Here is a 9,118-nt window from a genome sequence, read left to right as displayed (position 1 = left end):
TTGGCGTTCAACGCCATTTTACGTCGTCTACACTGGGCCAAAGTATGCACTATTATACATTGCTGAAAAGCCCTGGATGTCTACTTTCCAACGAAATTGGAAGCGCGCCATTTTGAGTTCTGTAGCTCCAGAAAATTCACTTTGAGTGCAGGAAGGTCAGAATCCAACAGCATCAGCAGTCCTTCTTCAACCTCTGAATCTGATTTTTGCTCAAGTCCCTCAATTTCAGCCAGAAAATACCTGAAATCACAGAAAAACACACAAACTCATAGTAAAGTCCATAAATGTGAATTTAGCATAAAAACTAATGAAAACATCCCTAAAAGTAACCAGATTCTACTAAAAACATACTAAAAACAATGCCAAAAAGCGTATAAATTATCCGCTCATCACAACACCAAACTTAAATTGTTGCTTGTCCCCAAGCAACTGAAATTAAAATAGGATAAAAAGAAGAGAATATACTATAAATTCCAAACTATCAGTGAAACATAGCTCCAATCAGATGAGCCGGACTTGTAGCTTTTTGCCTCTTGAATAGTTTTGGCATCTCACTTTATCCATTGAGGTTCAGAATGATTGGCATCTATAGGAACTCAGAGTTCAGATAGTGTTATTGATTCTCCTAGTTCAGTATGATGATTCTTGAACACAGCTACTTTATGAGTCTTGGTCGTGGCCCTAAGCACTTTGTTTTCCAGTATTACCACCGGATACATAAATGCCACAGACACATAACTGGGTGAACCTTTTCAGATTGTGACTTAGCTTTGCTAAAGTCTCCAATTAGAGGTGTCCAGGGTTCTTAAGCACACTCTTCTTTTGCTTTGGACCTTGACTTTAACCGCTCAGTCTCAAGTTTTCACTTGACACCTTCACGCCACAAGCACATGGTTAGGGACAGCTTGGTTTAGCCGCTCAGGCCAGGATTTTATTCCTTTAGGCCCTCCTATCCACTGATGCTCAAAGCCTTGGGATCCTTTTTATTTACCCTTGCCTTTTGGTTTTAAGGGTTATTGGCTTTTTCCTCTTGCCTCTTGGTTTTAAGAGCTTTTGGCTTTTTCTGCTTGCTTTTTCTTTTTATTTTTTTTATTTTTTTTTCGCTATTTGTTTTTTCTACAAGTTTTGTTCTTTGCTGCTTTTTCTTGCTTCAAGAATCATTTTTATGATTTTTCAGATTATCAAATAACATGTCTCCTTGTCATCATTCTTTCAAGATCCAACATATTTAACATTCTTAAACAACAACTTCAAAAGACATATGCACTGTTCAAGCATTCATTCAGAAAACAAGAAGCATTGTCACCATATCAATATAATTAAACTAAGTTCAAGGATAAATTCGAAACTCATGTACTTCTTGTTCTTTTGAATTAAAACAGTTTTCATTTAAGAGAGGTGATGGATTCATAGGACATTCATAACTTTAAGACAAAGTTATTAAATACTAATGATCATGTAATGAAGACACAAACATGGATAAGCACTTAACATAGAGAAAACGAAAAACAGAGAATGTAAGAACAAGGAATGAGTCTACCTTAGTGATGGTGGCGTTTCCTTCTTGAGGAACCAATGATGTCCTTGAGCTCTTCTATGTCTCTTCCTTGTCTTTGTTGCTCCTCCCTCATTGCTTTTTGATCTTCTCTTATTTCATGAAGGATGATGGAGTGCTCTTGATGTTCCACCTTTAATTGTCCCATGTTGGAACTTAATTCTCCTAGAGAGGTGTTGATTTGCTCCCAATAGTTTTCTGGAGGAAAATGCATTTGAGGCATCTCCGGGATCTCATGGTGATGAGCTTCATGCGTCTCTTGAGATCCATGAATGGGCTCTCTTGCTTGCTCCATCCTTTTCTTAGTGATGGGCTTCTCTTCCTCAATGGGAATGTCTCCTTCTATGAAAGCTCCAGCTGAGTAACATAGATGGCAAATAAGATGAGGGAAAGCTAGCCTTGCCCAAGGAGTGGGCTTTTCGGCTATTTTGTAGAGTTCAAGGGAAATGATTTCATGAACTTCTACTTCCTCTCTAATCATGATGCTATGAATCATGATGGCCCGATCTACAGTAACTTCAGATCGGTTGCTAGTGGGAATGATGGAGCGTTGGATGAACTCCAACCATCCTCTAGCCACAGGCTTGAGGTCCAGTCTTCTTAATTCAACCGGCTTGCCTTTAGAGTCAATCTTTCATTGAGCTCCTTCCACACATATGTCCATGAGGACTTGGTCTAACCTTTGATTAAAGTTGACCCTCCTAGTGTAGGGGCGTGCATCTCCTTGCATCATAGGCAAGTTAAACGCCAACCTCACATTTTCCGGACTAAAATCTAAGTATTTCCCCCGAACCATGGTGAGATAATTCTTTGGGTTCGGGTTCTTACTTTGATCATGGTTCCTAGTGATCCATGCATTGGCATAGAACTCTTGACCCATTAGAATTCCGACTTGTTGGATGGGTTTTGTTAGAACTTCCCAACCTGTTCTTTGGATTTCATGTCGGATCTCCGGATACTCATTTCTCTTGAGCTTGAAAGGGACCTCGGGGATCACCTTCTTCTTGGCCACAACATCATAGAAGTGGTCTTGATGAGCTTTGGAGATGAATCTTTCCATCTCCCATGACTCGGAGGTGGAAGCTTTTGTCTTCCCTTTCCCTTTTCTACAGGATTCTCCGGTCTTAGGTGCCATCAATGGTAATGGAAAAGCAAAAAGCTTATGCTTTTACCACACCAAACTTAGAATTTGCTCGCCCTCGAGCAAGAGAAGAAAGAATAGATGAAGAAGAAGAAGAAAATATGGAGGAGAGGGGGGAGGGGTGTATTCGGCCAAGAAGAGAAGAGAGGGTGGTGTTGTGTGAAAATGAGGAAGAATGGAGGGCTATATATAGGGAAGGGAGGGGGGGTTTATGAGGTAGGTTTATGAGGTAGGTTTATGGGGAAGAGTGAATGGATGTGAGTGGTGAAGTGGTGATAGGGAAGAGAGATTGAGGTGATTGGTGAAGAGTTTTGGGGAAGAGTGTTTATGGGATTGTATGAAAGAGGGGTGAGAAGAAGTGAGTGGAGGTAGGTGGGGATCCTGTGGGGTCCACAGATCCTGAGGTGATCCTGTGGGGTTCACAGATCCTGAGGTGTTCAAGGATTTACAACCTTGCACCAAATTAGGCATGCGAAATGCCCTTGCACACAACTCTGGGCGTTCAGCGCCAGATTGGTGCTTGTTCTGGGCGTTGAACGCCTATTTGTTGCCCATTTCTGGCGTTGAACGCCAGAACCATGCTTGTTCTGGGCGTTCAGCACCAGCTCTTCTCCAGGGTGCAATTCTGGCGTTCAAACGCCCAGATGCTGCCCATTTTGGGCGTTCAGCGCCAGAACCATGCTCTGTTCTGGCGTTGAACGCCAGCCAGATGCTTCTTACTGGCGTTTAAACGCCAGTGAGATCCTCCTCCAGGGTGTGATTTTTCTTCTGCTGTTTTTGATTCCATTTTCAATTTTTATATTTATTTTGTGACTCCACATGATCATGAACCTAATAAAACATGAAAGAACAAGAAAAATAAAATTAGATAAATAAAAATTGGGTTGCCTCCCAACAAGCGCTTCTTTAATGTCAATAGCTTGACAGTGGGCTCTCATGGAGCCTCACAGATGTTCAGAGCATTGTTGAGACTTCCCAACACCAAACTTAGAGTTTGGATATAGAAGTTCAACACCAAACTTAGAGTTCGGTTGTAGCCTCCCAACACCAAACTTAGAGTTTGACTGTGGGGGCTCTGGTTGACTCTATTTTGAAAGAAGCTTATTGTGCCTCTTTTCCATGTTTACAGAAGGATAACCTTGAGTTGTAAACACAAGGAAGTCCCCATTCAATTGAAGGACTAATTCACCTCTGTCAACATCAATCACAGCTCTTGCTATGGCTAGGAAGGCTCTTCCAAGGATGATGAATTCATCCTCATTCTTCCCAGTATCCAAGACTATGAAATCAGCAGGGATGTAAAGGCCTTCAACCTTTACTAACACGTCCTCTACTTGTCCATAAGCCTGTTTTCTTGAATTGTCTGCCATCTCTAATGAGATTTTAGCAGCTTGCACCCCATAGATTCCCAGTTTTTCTATTACAGAGAGGGGCAAGAGGTTTATCCCTGAACCAAGGTCATACAGAGCCTTTTTAAAGATCATGTTGCCTATGGTACAAGGTATTATGAACTTTCCAGGATCCTGTTTCTTCTGAGGCAATGTCAGTTGATCCAGATCACTTAGTTCATTGGTGAACAAGGGAGGTTCATCTTCCCAAGTCTCAATACCAAATAATTTGGCATTCAGCTTCATGATTGCACCAAGGTACTTAGTAACTTGCTCTTCAGTAACATCCTCATTCTCTTCAGAAGAGGAATACTCATCAAAGCTCATGAATGGCATAAGGAGGTTCAATGGAATCTCTATGGTCTCCAGATGAGTCTCAGATTCCTTTGGTTCCTCAGAGGGAAACTCCTTATTGATCACTGGACGTCCCAGGAGGTCTTCCTCCTTGGGATTCACGTCCTCTCCTTCCCTTACAGGTTCGGCCATGGTGATCAATTCAATGGCCTTGCACTCTCCTTTTGGATTTTCTTCTGTATTGCTTGGGAGAGTACTAAGAGGGATTTCAGTGATCCTTTTACTCAGCTGGCCCACTTTTGCTTCCAAATTTCTAATGGAGGATCTTGTTTTATTCATGAAACTCACAGTGGCCTTAGATAGATCAGAGACTAAGTTTGCTAAATTAGAAGTATTTTGTTCAGAGTTCTCTGTCTGTTGCTGAGTAGATGATGGAAAAGGCTTGCTATTGCTAAACCTGTTTCTTCCACCATTATTAAAGCCTTGTTGAGGCTTTTGATCCTTCCATGAGAGATTTGGGTGATTTCTCCATGAGGGATTATAGGTGTTTCCATATAGTTCACCCATGTAATTTACCTCTGCTATTGCATGGTTCTCAGGATTATAAGTTTCTTCTTCAGAAGATGCCTCTTGAGTACTGTTGGATGCAGCTTGCATTCCATTCAGACTCTGAGAAATCATATTGACTTGCTGAGTCAATATTTTATTCTGAGCCAATATGGCATTCAGAGTATCAATTTCAAGAACTCCCTTCTTCTGAGGCGTCCCATTACTCACAGTGTTCCTCTCAGAAGTGTACATGAACTGGTTATTAGCAACCATGTCAATAAGTTCTTGAGCTTCTGCAGGCGTTTTCTTTAGGTGAATGGATCCACCTGCAGAAGTATCCAATGACATTTTAGCCAATTCAGATAGACCATCATAGAATATATCCAGGATGGTCCATTCTGAAAGAATGTCAGAAGGACACTTTTTGGTCAGTTCTTTGTATCTCTCCCAAGCTTCATAGAGGGATTCACCTTCTTTCTGTCTAAAGGTCTGAACATCCACTCTAAGCTTACTCAGCTTTTGAGGAGGAAAGAACTTAGCTAAGAAAGCCTTGACCAGCTTATCCCAAGAGTTCAGGCTATCCTTAGGTTGAGAGTCCAACCATACTCTAGCTCTGTCTCTTACAGCAAAAGGGAAAAGCATGAGCCTTTAGACTTCAGAATCTACTCCATTAGTCTTAACAGTATCACATATCTGCAAGAATTCAGTTAAGAACTGAAAAGGATCTTCAGATGGAAGTCCATGAAACTTGCAGTTCTACAGCATCAGAGAAACTAATTGAGGTTTCAGCTCAAAATTGTTTGCTCCAATGGCAGGAATGGAGATGCTTCTTCCATGTAAATTGGAATTAGGTGCAGTAAAGTCACCAAGCATTCTCCTTGCATTATTATTATTTTTGGCTGCCATCTCTTCTTCTTGTTCGAAAATTTCTGAAAGGTTATCTCTGGACTGTTGTATTTTAGCTTCTCTTAGTTTCCTTTTCAGAGTCCTTTTAGGTTCTGGATCTGCTTCAACAAGAATATTCTTGTCTTTACTCCTGCTCATATGAAAAAGAGGGACAGAAAAATAATAATAATAATAGGGATCCTTTTTACCATAGTATAGAGGTCCCTGTGTGAATAGAAGAAAAAAAGAAGAGAAAATCTAAACTCAGAGAGAGAGGGGGTTCGGATTTTTGGTGAGTGAGGAAGAGATTGTTAGTAAATAAATAAACAAATAGAATACGATGAGAGGGGGAAGTGAATTTTCGAAAATAATTTTTGAAAAAGAGTTAGTAGTTTTCGAAAATAGTTTTTGAAAAAGGTTAGTAATTTTTTTGAAATTTTAAAATCAAAAGTTAAAATAATTAGTTAATTAAAAAGAAATTTTGAAAAAGAGGGAAGATATTCGAAAATCAGAGAGAGAGAGAGAGAGGGAGTTAGTTAGGTTGTTTTGAAAAAGATAAGAAACAAACAAAAAGTTAGTTAGTTAGTTGAAACAAATTTGAAAATCAATTTTGAAGAGATAAGAGGATAAGAAGTTAGAAAGGATATTTTAAAATCAAATTTTGAAAAGGATAAGATAAGAAGATATTTTTGAAAATATATGATTGAAATTAGTTTTGAAAAAGATTTGATTTTTAAAATCACAATTAATGACTTGATTCATAAGAAATCACAAAATATGATTCTAGAACTTAAAGTTTGAATCTTTCTTAACAAGTAAGTAACAAACTTGAAATTTTTGAATGAAAACATTAATTGATGATGTGATTTTCGAAAATTATGATATAAGATTAAGAAAAGATTTTTGAAAAATATTTTTATAATTTTCGAAAATAAATAAAAAAATGAAAAAGATTTGATTTTTGAAAAAGATTTTGAAAAAGATAAGATTTTTAAATTGAAAATTTGATTTGACTCATAAAAACAATTGAATTTTAAAAAATTTTGAAAAAGTCAACTCAATTTTTCGAAATTTATGAGAGAAAAAAAGGAAAGATATTTTTTTGATTTTTGAATTTTTAAAGATGAGAGAGAAAAATTAAAACATCATTTTCATGTTTTTGTCTTTTCTTTTTGGATCAAAACAAGGAATGCATGCAAGAACACTATGAATGTCAAGATGAACACCAAGAACACTTTGAAGATCATGATGAACATCAAGAACTTATTTTTGAAAAATTTTTTATGCAAAGAAAACATGCAAGACACCAAACTTAAAAATTTTTCATGTATAGACACTATGAATGCAAGAATGCATATGAAAAACAAGAAAAGGCACAAAACATGAAAACATCAAGATCAAACAAGAAGACTTACCAAGAACAACTTGAAGATCATGAAGAACACTATGAATGCATGAAATTTTCGAAAAATGCAAGATGAACATGCAATTGACACCAAACTTTAAATCTGACTCAAGACTCAAACAAGAAATACAAAATATTTTTTTTTATTTTTATTGATTTTTATGATTTTATGAATTTTTTTGTATTTTCTTTTAATTTTTTTTTCGAAAATCATTTTGAAAAAGAAAAATAAGGATTCCAAAATTTTTAATATGAATTCCAGGAATCTTATGCTCTTTAAATTAAAGCTCCAATCACAGGGTCAGGCATGGCTTAATAGCCAGCCAAGCTTTAGTATGTAACTCAGACATGACACGCCTGACATTCCCTATTCAGAAGAATTAGACATAGCTTTACAGCCAGCCAGGCTTCAACATGCTTTATGAAACACTAGAATTCATTCTTAAAAATTCTGAAGAAAAATATATTTTTGAAAATATTTTTATTTTAAAATTTTTTCCGAAAACAAAGGAGAAATTTTTGAAAGATTTTTTAAAAAAAAAATTTTGAAAATAAAACAAAAAGAAAATTACCTAATATGAGCAACAAGATGAACCGTCAGTTGTTCAAACTCGAACAATCCCCAACAACGGCGCCAAAAACTTGGTGCACGAAATTGTGATCTCAGGCAACGGTGCCAGAAACTCTGTACGCACGTCTTAATAAATCGTTTTTCATTCACAACTTCGATACAACTAACCAGCAAGTGCACTGGGTCGTCCAAGTAATAAACCTTACGTGAGTAAGGGTCGATCCCACGGAGATTGTTGGTATGAAGCAAACTATGGTCACCTTGTAAATCTCAGTCAGGCGGATATAAAATAGTTATGGAGTTTTCGAACATAAATAATGAAATAAGGATAGAAATACTTATGTAAATCATTGGTGAGAATTTCAGATAAGCGCATAGAGATGCGTTCGTTCCTCTGAACCTCTGCTTTCCTACTATCTTCATCCAATCAATCTTACTCCTTTCCATGGCTGGCTTTATGTAAGGGCATCACTGTTGTCAATGGCTACATCCCATCCTCTTGTGAAAATGGTCCGAATGCTCTATTACAGCACGACTAATCATCTGAGGTTCTCGATCATACTGGAATAGGATTCACCCTCCTTTTGCGTCTGTCACTACGCCCAGCACTCGCGAGTTTGAAGCTCGTCACAGTCATTCAATCCCTGAATCCTACTCGGAATACCACAGACAAGGTTTAGACTTTCCGGATTCTCATGAATGCTGCCATCAATCTAGCTTACACCACGAAGATTCTGATTAAGAGATCTAAGAGATACTTATTCAATCTAAGGTAGAACGGAAGTGGTTGTCAGGCATGCGTTCATAGGGAATGATGATGATTGTCACGTTTATCACATTCATGTTGAAGTGCGAATGAATATCTTAGAAGCGGAATAAGTTGAATTGAATAGAAAACCGTAGTACTTTGCATTAATTCATGAGGAACAGCAGAGCTCCACACCTTAATCTATGGAGTGCAGAAACTCTACCATTGAAAAATACATAATTGAAAGGGTTAGGCATGGCCGAATGGCCAGCCCCCCCTGATCTAAGAACAAAACGTCCTAGGATCTCTAATACAATAGTAAACAGTCCTATTTATACTAAACTAGTTACTAGGGTTTACAGAAGTAAGTAATTAATGCATAAATCTACTTTCGAGGCCCACTTGGTGTGTGCTTGGGCTGAGCTTGAATGTTACACATGCAGAGGCTCTTTCTGGAGTTGAACACCAGGTTGTAACGTATTTCTGGCGTTCAACTCTGGTTTGTGACTTGTTTCTGGCGTTTAACTCCAGACAGCAGCATAGAACTGGTGTTCAACGCCCTTTTACGTCGTCGAAGCTCGG

General features: G+C 38.0%; 1 non-coding gene across 1 annotated transcript; it reads left to right on the top strand.

Annotated features, from left to right (window-relative positions):
• The first annotated feature begins 5,333 nt into the window (after positions 1 to 5,333).
• On the top strand, positions 5,334 to 5,437 carry LOC112768652 (small nucleolar RNA R71). Its single transcript, XR_003186055.1, has one exon. It is a non-coding gene; the product is annotated as a small nucleolar RNA R71 (small nucleolar RNA).
• Positions 5,438 to 9,118: the final 3,681 nt, after the last annotated feature.

Source organism: Arachis hypogaea, chromosome 17 (genome assembly GCF_003086295.3).
Source record: "Arachis hypogaea cultivar Tifrunner chromosome 17, arahy.Tifrunner.gnm2.J5K5, whole genome shotgun sequence".
NCBI lineage: Eukaryota > Viridiplantae > Streptophyta > Magnoliopsida > Fabales > Fabaceae > Arachis > Arachis hypogaea.
Note: the sequence above shows the minus strand (reverse complement) of the source record. Positions and strands in the feature narration are given on the sequence as shown.